At 43.1% G+C, this 12,819-nt stretch overlaps 1 protein-coding gene across 2 annotated transcripts in view; it reads right to left on the bottom strand.

The window, feature by feature from the left end:
* The window catches only part of galnt18a (UDP-N-acetyl-alpha-D-galactosamine:polypeptide N-acetylgalactosaminyltransferase 18a), a 51,131-nt gene that overhangs the window by 24,718 nt on the left and 13,594 nt on the right, over nt 1-12,819 (bottom strand). The window lies entirely within an intron of this gene.

Here is a 12,819-nt window from a genome sequence, read left to right as displayed (position 1 = left end):
ATTTCATTGATGTACAATTGTACTGCAGGACATCTGTATACAACACATTTACTATTTCAGCATTTGGCAGACACTTAGTCCCTATCCAGAGGGACTTACATGTTCATCTGTGTCACAGTACACAGGTCCCTGGGGACTAAACTTTAATATTGCTAGAACCGAGCACTAGCAGCTCTACCTGGTGAGCTATGGGATCTGGGATCTCATATTGCTTGCTGCCCGGTCTGCAAGTGGTCAGTTTCTCACCACAGCACCACTGTGTATTTCTTTGGCAGAGGAATGCTCCCAACAGCAGTGACACTGACATGGTGCAGGCCTGCTAGTGGGTGTTGTGTTTGTACAGGTGTAACAAGCACAACAGTGTTGTTGGGGTTTTCATGCGTCAGTGGCACTGCTGGGTTGCTGGGTCTGTCACCCAAAACGATCCATTCATGCAGAAGCTCTGTTGTCTGAAAATGACCACTGGTGAAGAGCTAGAGGAGGGCCGATTTATACATGGCAAATCATCGAATCTATGCACCATCACCTACAGGGTGAATAAATAGTGACTTCAATAAAGTGGGTGAGCATCATCACTTGATGTTTCCTGGATTATTTATTGGAATTATTTCTTGCCTGCGAATCACAAAGTGATTCACAAAACAAGCAAAATTTTGTTTGCCTTCCACCATCACAGTCTTAACTCTCGTTTCGTGCTTTGAGAAGGTGCCTCGGCTTGCATTTTGCACTGTTTGCAGTGGGACTGAAAACCTTTGAAACATCAACAATGAATCATAATTGGCAAAAATGAGCTCGTAATCTGGTGACGCCGATGCCGTCTGTGCTTCAGGGATGAGAACAGAGGATTGCGGGCTGTTAGCGCTACCGCCGTCCCCCTGCCATGCCAGGGAACAGTGCCCTGGCAACCTGGCGCCCACAGTGAGAGGCTGATGCAGGTAATTAAGAGATGCTAATTAACAGCAGAGGTTATTTAATTTTAGCCTGCACACACAGATGCCTCGGAGCCTGGTCGTTTGTCTTTGCCTTGCTACCGACAGTGAGCTAGAGCCCAACTCCGTGGTGGTCGTAGCCTCCACCTACGGCTGACATAGAGCGGCTGTGTACCACTGTTCCTGCACATGGTATTCTGTTTCAAGCTGTTTTTGTCCTAATATTTTGTCAAATTGTACAATGTGTTTTATACACCAATTTTTGCAAAAAGATAAAACGTAACTTACCCTAACCCCTAACCTCTAATGCTAACTCCACTAAAGTGTGATGAGGAAGGGGAACTCCCATTTCTTCCCACCACATGCTTCGCAGACAGACATCTAATGAAGCTTGGTCTTGGCATGATATGGACCTTCACTGAAGCACCCTAGTTTGTTGTGTGTGTGTGTGTGTGTGTGTGTGTGTGTGTGTGTGTGTGTGTGTGTGTGTGTGTGTGTGTGTGTGTGTGGAAAACGTTCCTCTAAAACCCCAAAAACCTTACAAAATGGGGATTCAGTACACCTGGCAGACGGTTTGGCCTTTACCTCAGAACATTTCCAGCAAAGCCTACAAGACTGCAATCCAAGCGGTTGCTTTATTAATCTCAGCAGTACACCTGAAGTAGCAAGAATACCATTTTACCTTGGTTCATGATAGTTTGCCTCTCTGCTCATAATGATGCCAATTGATCTGGATGACTATGTCCACTGTTTAGTCAATATCATTGTATTGTACAAAGAGGTTAGGACCAATCAATGAGCTGGAGATGAATTGAGATGAGAAAACAACAATGCAGCCCCCGGTATTAAATGGATCTGTACTGGCCCGCTCAGAGGGGACGTGTCTTCTCAAGAGGATTAGGGGACGAAATTGCGTTGAAAATCTCTTTGTATTGGGGGGATTTGTATGGGAGAAAGTTTAATTAAGCAGAAGTTAATCCAAACCTCTAAAAGTCTATTTGGGCCAAAAGTAAGCCGTTAATTTGACATCGCTTTGGAAATTCAGGGGGTGCATCACAAGCAGCATCGCAAGCATTGCTAGTGAACAGAGAGAAAATTACTTTAGTTCTACAAGCGGAGTAACATATATTGTATTTCTACACTGCAAGATACCCAACTGAATTCTATTATCTTTCCATGCAAACACCTTGAAGAAATATTCTCTTTATCTAAGACCAGAAGCTTCCCTTGTGCATTTTCTTGAAACATGGAGCTCCAGCACCCAGAGGGCTGGATGACAGCTCCACCCATGTGTCCCCCTCCAGAGTGTAGTCTTACCTGCTGAGGAACAATCTGAAGCAGGCTAACGGTCCACCCACTCTGTGGGCTGAAGTGCTGTTTACTCTCAAAGAGGATAAAAGTGCCGTTCAATGCAAAGCAGGATATGAGCACTGTTCATTCTGAACCAGGACAAATGTCCAGTTCACTATAAAGCAGGATATGAGCACTGTTCATTCTGAACCTGGCTGAGTGACTGAACCATGCTCAGGAGCACGAGATGGCACCATGACCAGGAGCATCATGCCCAGGAGCACGAGGTGGCACCATGCCCAGGAGCACAAGGTGGCACCATGCCCAGTAGCACCATGCCCAGGAGCACGAGGTGGCAAGCTGCATTCGTGATCGTGGCAGCACTGATTATTAGCTGACATGCATGAGTGCAATATGCCCTTTTAATGAGATAATAACATATTTTAGAGGAAATACCCAAGCAATCAACACTTAACAATCAGATGTATTTCTAAAGAACCCGAATGCAATTCATTCTTAATTACTGGGCTTAGTGATATAGTAAGAAGTATAATAACAAATAACTGCAATTCATTACAGTGACAGTGTGATATTGTTATTATTTATGGTTATTCTCTTCCCCTTACAGAGCCAGGACACCACACCATTACTTTGCCGAGCCATCCTCAAGGTTAAAATGCCATTTTTTATAGAGCGCGTCATGATTAGTTGCAATAATTATTTTTGGTGTGCCACCAAGTGTACAGTGGATTTGTATGAAAACTCGACACACCTAACAAATTCATTGACCAAGGATGAAAGACAAGGTGCTGAAATGTAAAATGCATAAAGAAAAATGTTCCCACATTAGCTCTGTCTGACCTCCTCAGTGCCGCACTTGATGGGCAGTGTAGGATAAGAGGACATCCGTCAACTTCTCCAGGCAGGATGGCCACTAGAGGCTGAAGTCACGACAGACAGTTGGCACTGAGGCCCAGGCTTAAAGGCTCTTGGATGTTGATCCGTTCTGTCTCAGAGAGCTTTATTTAATACATGTGCGGCCTGTGACCCAGACCACTGAATCCTGGAGACTACAGCATGCATAAATATCAGAGTCATAATGTCATCTTTGCCAAACAAAAGCATACAATTCTTTGTCATTAAAATAAGGCTCTGGAATGTTAGTTAGTGCCTTTGTGTGTATATGTGAGAGTGTGTGTGTGTGTGTGTGTGTGTGTGAGAGAGAGAGAGAGAGAGAGAGATTGCAATGCTTCAATGCCCTCTTTCTGTGTCTTGTAGTGGATAGGAAAGCAGTGAGCTTCATGCCATAGGGCTAATGGGGCTCATTGCTGATCTGATGTTACTCCATTACTTGGAATAACATTATCCACGGTTGTGTAAGATCCCCGACCACAGCTTTAACTGAATCTCCACAATAGTTCTCCAGCTTTAGCTGTGGAGCCACTGAGTCCAGATCATAGCTAAGCCAAAGAGTCTTTATTTATAAAGAGGGTTATCTTAAATATTTCTAATATCTAATATGAAAATAATATATTCCCTAATATATAGGGAATATATATATATATATATATATATATATATATATATATATATATATATATATATATATATATATAAAATAATATATTCCCTAATATCCTCTATCATGGATTTGCAGCATCAGAAAGTGGAGGAAGGTCGCCTGCTAGGCTGTTGTAGACGTGTTGTTCCACTGGGTGCAGGAAGATCGCCTGCTAGGCTGTTGTAGACGTGTTGTTCCACTGGGTGCAGGAAGGTCGACTGCTAGGCTGTTGTAGACGTGTTGTTCCACTGGGTGCAGGAAGGTCGCCTACTAGGCTGTTGTAGACGTGTTGTTCCACTGGGTGCAGGAAGATCGCCTGCTAGGCTGTTGTAGACGTGTTGTTCCACTGGGTGCAAGAAGGTCGCCTGCTAGGCTGTTGTAGACGTGTTGTTCCACTGTGTGCAGGAAGGTCGTCTGCTAGGCTGTTGTAGACGTGTTGTTCCACTGGGTGCAGGAAGGTCGACTGCTAGGCTGTTGTAGACGCGTTGTTCCACTGGGTGCAAGAAGGTCGCCTGCTAGGCTGTTGTAGACGTGTTGTTCCACTGGGTGCAGGAAGGTTGTCTGCTAGGCTGTTGTAGACGTGTTGTTCCACTGGGTGCAGGAAAGTTGCCTGCTAGGCTGTTGTAGACGTGTTGTTCCACTGGGTGCAGGAAGATCGCCTGCTAGGCTGTTGTAGACGTGTTGTTCCACTGGGTGCAGGAAGGTCGACTGCTAGGCTGTTGTAGACGTGTTGTTCCACTGGGTGCAAGAAGGTCGCCTGCTAGGCTGTTGTAGACGTGTTGTTCCACTGGGTGCAGGAAGGTTGTCTGCTAGGCTGTTGTAGACGTGTTGTTCCACTGGGTGCAGGAAAGTTGCCTGCTAGGCTGTTGTAGACGTGTTATTCCACTGGGTGCAGGAAGGTCGCCTGCTAGGCTGTTGTAGACGTGTTGTTCCACTGGGTGCAGGAAGGTCGCCTGCTAGGCTGTTGTGCATCCTCCCGTTCTCAGCATGCCAGAGTAAATATTTGCCATTGGGGTCGCCAACAGTGAAATTATTCCACATGCCGCAGAGTTAAGCCATACATTTACTCTTCTCTCCAAATATGTTCCCTTCTCACCGTTTCTCTTCTTCTGAGCTGTGGATCACCACTCTCTGCAAATACACGGCCCTCGATGTGCATCGCGTGAGGAGATTAAACCTGAAGGCTTTTTTAGATATTTCAAAGTAGCCCCTCATCACAATCCAGCAAATTCACCTGCCCACAGCTGTACCTGCACACCCACGATGCAGCTGGGTTCAACCACAGAGACGAGATGCCTATAGCAACCTGAGAGATTACATTCTACACACAACCTGGGAGATTACCTTCTACACACAACCTGGGAGATTATGTTCTACACACAACCTGGGAGATTATGTTCTACACACAACCTGGGAGATTACCTTCTACACACAACCTGGGATATTATGTTCTACACACAACCTGGGAGATTATGTTCTACACACTACCTGTGAGATTACCCTCTACACACAACCTGGGAGATTATGTTCTACACACAACCTGGGAGATTATGTTCTACACACAACCTGGGAGATTATGTTCTACACACAACCTGGGAGATTACCCTCTACATACAACCTGGGAGATTATGTTCTACACACAACCTTCATTTTGGCCTGGCGTTTTGCTTTGCATCATAAGTATATTGATTCTTGAGTTCCCAGCAACATACCTATATCTGATATTACATAATTAGCATGTAAAACAATATTTTAGAGAACTGTAATGTACTGCCAAACTAAACAACTTGTTATTTAGATGAAAAAATGCCAAAGTTCATAAGCTCATAGAAAAAGTTGTTTAGCCACATGGCCAAATATTTTACACACATTGAAGTGCTAAACTATGGAATTAAAATTAAAATATCTTTATCATACTGATTTAATATATTCTGTCATCAAGATTTGTTGTTCAATATTGTGTGTTAAAGTGTATTTATTCTACAGATATGTAAGTGTGCAGTACATACATTGATTAAATTAATTGATTAAAAATATGTTTATAATAAACCTGTATATTAACACAAAATATTCCAAAGCTGCCTGCCCCAGTGCAAAAAAGGTTTGTGTTGCAGCTACAGCAGAATTACACTTGTGAATGTGTATAATTATGTGAATGTGTGCAATGTGTGCACCTTTCTATATTATGCCTGCTCCTAGTATCTGTTTATTTAGTATAAATTCTGCTGCTGTAGCAATGGAGATTTCCCCAGGAGGGGTAATGAAGCCTCACCATACCTTATCTTATACAACAAATAAATGAAATGTCTTATGAAAAGCCTTACACAGCATATCAGAGACTCTTGGAAGATGGAAGATACAAGGTAGGGTGTCATTAATACAGTTTTACAATGTTTCAACCATAATTTTGTTTTAGTTCTTTAACACTGTATTGAAAGTAATGACACTTAATTTTAAAAAGACCCACTATTTCCTTTCCCTGCCTTTAAAATGTGTAAATTTTTAGACAAACTGTGACTTTCCAGCTGGCTTCAGAGAAACAAGTCTAGACCGAAACCCACTAAGCAGTAATTAACCCCTCTCAGTTGGTCAAGACTTCTCTGGGTTGGTCTAAATTTACACTAAGTGCAAGGCAGCACAATCTCATGGCCACTTCCAACACAGTTAACCAGCACAAGCTCACAGAATCACTACTGCAGATCCAGAGCAATAACATAGCTTTAACTGCTATTTCAATTGCTTTTGTCTTCAGTTCTATAGAGTTTGTCAGAAGCTGTTCAAGTGTTCTTTACACCGAAACACCAAATCACATTTAATTGTTACCTTGTTAAGCTAAGGGGCAAAGAACAATACAAACCAGAATATCTTATCGGTCTCTACACCAAGCCCTGCGAACTGAAAAGAATTTCATTAGCAACTCATTATGCTCAGGAAAACAGGAGATGCAAAAGGAGTGTGCCCAGCAACGGTTGTCAGAGGAAAGTCGTCAAGAGGAAACTGCATGTACTGCATTCTCAACAGTCCTCTCAATTGGTCAGGAATCCTGTTCAGCATTACGAAATTCACCAGAAAGGACAATCTGGTCCTGGTCCCTGGCAGTTCAGTAAGTGACTTCATGTGGGCGGATTTTCTGTGTCGAAACCAAACTGATGCTCTGCGCGCATATGCCACGGTGAAGTAGGAATGTTCTGAGACGAAGGTGATGTAGGCGGAAGGATGAATGGATAAAGGGGCAAAGTTCAAGGGTTACAGACGCCTACATGACAAAAATAGATAATTGGAATATTTGGGAAAGAAGAAAGAAAAAAACATCCCTAAAACAGAAAGGATTAATGATTTGCCTGCTGTGTTGCATGTAGGATGACCCATCACTTATTTATATTCAACGCTTATACTGGTGGCCAACTAAATGTATATTTATGATGATTTAGATTGGAAAGATCTCCTCAAAACAACAAATAGTCAAAATAGGTTGTGTGAGGACTGCCACCTAAGGCCTTTATGAGGACTCCTAACTGAGGCCTTTATGAGGACTGCTACCTGAGGCCTTTATGAGGACATGCTAACTGAGGCCTTTATGAGGACATGCTAACTGAGGCCTTTATGAGGACTGCTACCTGAGGCCTTTATGAGGACATGCTAGCTGAGGCTTTTATAAGGACTGCCACCTGAGGCCTTTATGAGGACATGCTAGCTGAGGTCATGTGACGTCTGCCAGCTGAGGTCATGTATTGAACCGTATATTGAGCTTGCAGAGACTCCATATCCCTTGAGGGGCGAAATGCTCCATTTGCACACACATGTGCTCTTCAACTGCTGCGTCACTGCTTGTGAGGTCCCTGTCTGAGCTACTCATTCACACAGCAGCTCGATGGTGGGTGCAAGAATAATAAAAAAAAATAAATTCAACTCTTTCCTCACAGAGGCTTGCTCTAGAGAAAAATTCTCGGAGAAAAATCGAGAGAGAAACAAAGAGGATAAAGAGGGGCTATAGGAGTAGCAGAGCAATTGATTTACTGACCCAGTGGCCTCCAAGCCAGGACCAAGGTGAACAGGATGGAATACCATCTGGTTGCCCATGTGCCAGAGCAAGGCTCCAAAGTGGAGGCATGCCTGCTGTGGTGTTGGTGGAGTTGGTGGGGTTAGTAGGGTGGAGTGGAGAGTGCGCAAACAATACTGAATCCACTTAATGTAAATCCATGTCTTCATATAAATAATTGGTTGCTGGGTCCTACAGAAGGGCAATGAACTGTGAATTCTAAACAAAATGACCCTAAATACACACAAATGAACGTTACACGAACCCTAAAGACAATCTTTAGGTGATATGAAGCTTCACAGAGTTAAAAATACACAACACAATCAGGCCTTCTCACCTGTCTGTATGTCTGTGGCAGAAGGAATGGCTGTGAAGTGATTCTGTCGTCAGTGAAGGTTACTATCCTGGGTCATCTCATCAGGAGCTGTTATGAAAGTGCATGCCAGGCCTATCAAAAAGCCTTTTGAGAAGTCATAGAGAACACAGTGAATGGGCTCTCTAGGGGTTCAGTTAGACTGCAGCAGTTCACTCCATTACATTGTTTTTTTTTTGCATGTAGCCGACACGTCCACTCAAGTATGGCTTATTTCAGACAACTATAGAGACAGTACATGAAGATTGAAGGTTATACTGAATCCATGATATTCTATTCAGTCACTGCTGTTTCCTGACTTACACAACACTATATTACCCTACTGTAACATACTCTAGTTTAGACTGTACCACCCTACTCTATCATAAGCTACTCTACATTATACTACCCTACTGTAACATACTCTACACAAGGGGTCGGCAAGCTATGGCATGCGTGCCACCGTTGGCACGCCGAGGCATAATCAGTGGCACGCGACACGCTGGATCAGCATCAGCAAAAAAAAATTATAATAAAAAATCTCAGACAGAGAGCACGATCCTCCAATCAAAATCGCTCCTCAACGCTCTGCTCAGCAGAAGCGTTTATACTTGGTGATCGATCGCGATATAATACTTCATTTGTGTCCATTTACACCCCCGCCTCCCCCGAACAATTTAAACTCGCTACTCGGCACACTCATTGACTAGACATGTTAAAGTTGGCACTCCATGTCTCAAAGGTTGCCGACCCCTGCTCTACACTATATTACCCTACTGTAACATACTCTAGAGCAGGCGTACTCAACTAAATTTGTCCGCGGTCCAATTTTGGCAGATACCTGTGCCCTGAGGTCCGGTGCGGCGGGGGTGGCGAACGTAAGTTGTTGAGCGGGGGGGGGGGTACGGTGCGCGAACGGTGGAGGTGTTTATACTTTCGCGAGCGTCACTGCAGTGTTCTCCGAAACGATAGGCATTTTGTCCGATACGATATGTGGTAGAAACACCCCTCAAAACAGGGGAATGAACATTTACCTGACCAATTTTAATGTTGCTATATGTTTCAGGTTTGAAAAGTGCTGGAATTTAGGTTAAAGTACTTTAAAATGCTTGAAATTGTAACTACTTGGTTTCACAACAAATAGCTGTCTGACTGAATAGTTCTCTTGTATTAGGTTAACAAATACGAGCCTCTTGTAATTCCAGGACGAAACATGAGAGAACGTGAAGACGTGAAGATTGGGCGTTTTTTAAATAAACAACCATTAAATAATGTGATAAAAAAGCGAATTATTTCGAGTATATGTATAAATATTTAACTTAATTATGTTTAACATGCTGGGAAATATTGAAATGGACCTTGAAAGTGACGTACAAGTGCTTTAATTCCACCTTATAAAGGTGTATGAACCCTGAAAACGTGACTTTGTTCATTGCGCTGAAGCGCGGCGCAAAGTTACAAAATTCGAGAGATGCACGACCTCTCGAACCGACAGCGCGCGAGACACTCGCGCACACGCGTAGCCACAGCGATTACGTCATTTTCGCCGCGCGGACCCTCGCGCCGCTCGCGAAGCGTCAACCAGGCAGGCTTGTTGTAGAGCGGGGTGGCGAACGTAAGTTGTTGAGCGGGGGTGGCAAACGTAACACTCGTGACGGAGTGTTTTTTCAATAGCCCTGAAATAAATGCTACGGTTTTGTTTTGGTCCGTATCCAGTTAATCAGGAATGAGATTGGGTCCGGACAGGACTGCGTTCGGGTCCGGATCCGGACCGCGGTCCGCCAGTTGAGTACCCCTGCTCTAGAGTCTAGACTGTACCACCCTACTCTAGCATAACCTACTCTACATTATACTAACCTAATGTAACATACTCTAGAGTCTAAACCCAAACGTTTTCTAAAACAATGTAAATACAGCTATGTCTCAATTTGTAAAGCAGACCTTCCAAATAAGGGACACACAGAAATCATTATTTATTCAACAAAAATAATTTCTCTCTCAATTTCATTCTACTGAGCTAAAGTTTCACTGAAATGCTTTGGGTCATTGTCTTGTTACATAATCCATTTGGATCCAGCTGGAATCTTTTGGAGATGGTCATGTTGCTTTGACCAGATTTATGGGCCAGATTTATTGACCAGATTTATATCTTCTTCCTGATGTCCTCAGATGTTTCTTTTCCTCTCAGCATTGTTGACCTGTGTGCTTTATGCCTTGGCACGACAGTGGTTTGGTTGGTTTCCTCTCCATTTTAGTGTTTCTCAATCAAAGTCTCATTTGAGACTTAATTGATTAATTGAGCCCTCACATGTGTTTCATCTGAGTCTTTTACCTAATTGACTTTACCAATGCAGCTGTGGTTCATTTACTTTTGCACATGCTCTGACTCCATGTTTCATGTAATTGCTGGTACTCACACATTCCCTCAAAACAAGTAAACTGAACTGATGAACATAAACCTGACCTTTCATTTATAAATACAGTTGATGAAATAAAAAATTGTGGTAAAACAACAGAAAAATCTAAACTACTGCACCCTATCATATGCCACTACAATGTACCCAACTCTACTTGACCATACCCAACCCTGTGAGACCTAACGAAACTCTTCCATGCTATGCCATGCCCTGTTGTGTCCAATGTTACTGTATGCTACTCTACTAGGGCTGGGTATCGATTCAAATTCCAAAAATCGATCCGATTCCGATTCTGAAGATTAAGAATCGATTTATTTCGATTTAATCCGATTTAATCGATTTGATCCAATTCGATCCAATTCGGGGTTTAGTGTTATTAAAAATGTATTTGAGCTGTTTCCTGACAATGTACAGAAGCAACATGTTAAAACTAGTATTATATCGATATTAATCAGCAAATAGTTACTGGTAGTTGGTAGTTACTGATGGCTGAAAGACTGGTGAAAAGGGTAATCATAAATCTACCTTCAAGAAAGGTAATCCAGGACAATAAACAGAGGACATCTTTGAGGTGTCTATGTGTAGAGGATGGGAAATTACAGGAACCTTTACTTCTAAACCTTTCTAATACTGTGTTGTGTTTGGTCAGTAGAGCCTCTGACCAATAAGAGCTTTTGGGGAGGCGGGACGAGAGAGGGGAGAGAAGGTAAAGGAGAAGAACCGCGCGCTGATAAGAGCGATAAGCTGCATTTTTTTCTGGAAAGAAATATAAAAAAAAAGCCCAAACTCTGGAGAGAACCGAAAGTGGTTTTCTAGTCGGTTTAAGAGTACAACCGGACTTTCACTACGAGAGAGCCCAGTCTTTTTCTGTCGCATGCAGAGTGGTGTGTCGGGAGAGAAGGAAAAAAGTGGGGTGAGCAGCGTGCGTGAGTAGAGGGGGACATTTTTTTTGTGTTTAATGTCTCCCTGAGTTGCAAGCGAGACCGTTTGGTGCATTTTTTTGCAGGTGTTACGAGTTTGGGATTACGTTCAGTGACGCAAAGTTGTGCAGAGCTTGGGTGTTCGCCCATTAAGCCTCATGATATTTCTGTGTGTTTTTTTAGTTGAAAAAGGCATAGTCCGTTCGTGTTAAGACGACTGCATACTGTTTTTTTTGGGTCTTTTCTGCATATATCTGGAATTTTTGCTCCGTGCACGGTTGTCACGCTGGCGGACTGTGGAGCTGGGCTGCAGGTCGAACAGGAGAAGAACTGTCGAGAGTTTAATTTTGCCGCGAGTGACTGAGAGAGCCTCGTGGGGGAGGGCCTCTGCCTGCGCCATCTCCCCGTGTATGCGGCCGTTAGGGAGTGGGAGCCGGAGCACCGCTGCTTCTCATCTTCTGACCCGTTTTAAAGTCTAAGGTACCCTGCAACACAGACATCTTCCAGCATCTGTCCAAGTAATACAGACTGGCCACCGTCATTTAAATTCTCTAAGGAAGGAGTTTTTTTTTGTGTTATTAAGTGAGAGACTGAGTTATTGCATTATTGGGAAGAGACTATTTTTTTGTATCTGTTGATTCAGTATAACTGTTCTTCATATTTTTGAACAGTTTGGAGAGTAAAGCAATCTTCCAAGTTCTGAGGTTAAGGGTGTGTTACCTTACTGTGATTCATAATATTGTTGTTCGTTTCTGTGCTAAAAGGGAAGGTTATATAGGCTTATTTTTATTTCATTCTACACTGTATGGTCATTGAATATATTTTCTTTCTTATTTTCCTGGACTCAAACAGAGATACTTGAACTTAAAATATATATATATAACTGAGAATAAATTGTCACAATTGTTTCACCTTTAATCGCCTACTTTGGGTGAGTATTTACCTAGGGGTAGGGGCGTCTCTCCTTCCCTGCTAGATTTGGGAGGCGGGTCTAACACAACACCTTTAGTTCACATTCAGATTGTGTTTTGCACTTCAGGGGGCTACCGTGGTACTGATATTTCCTGAAGCCCACCTCACCACCTCTTACATATTAACATTCATTCTCTAATGCAACAGGGGGGGCACAAACATACTTGCTAAGGTGAGTATTGAGACTAAAATTATCAGGAGTGGGGACACAGATCCCGGCACCTCCTCGATTATCCTAGGTAAAGTACTGGAAGCTTATCCCCTACTAGGTGGGAAAAACCCCGCCTATATATGTCTGCAACAGTGGACTCCTACTGGGACACGAACCAGTGCATTATT

Source organism: Brachyhypopomus gauderio, chromosome 11 (assembly GCF_052324685.1).
Source record: "Brachyhypopomus gauderio isolate BG-103 chromosome 11, BGAUD_0.2, whole genome shotgun sequence".
Lineage (NCBI taxonomy): Eukaryota > Metazoa > Chordata > Actinopteri > Gymnotiformes > Hypopomidae > Brachyhypopomus > Brachyhypopomus gauderio.
The sequence above is the reverse complement of the archived record's forward strand: the minus strand, read 5'-3'. Positions and strand labels throughout refer to the sequence as shown.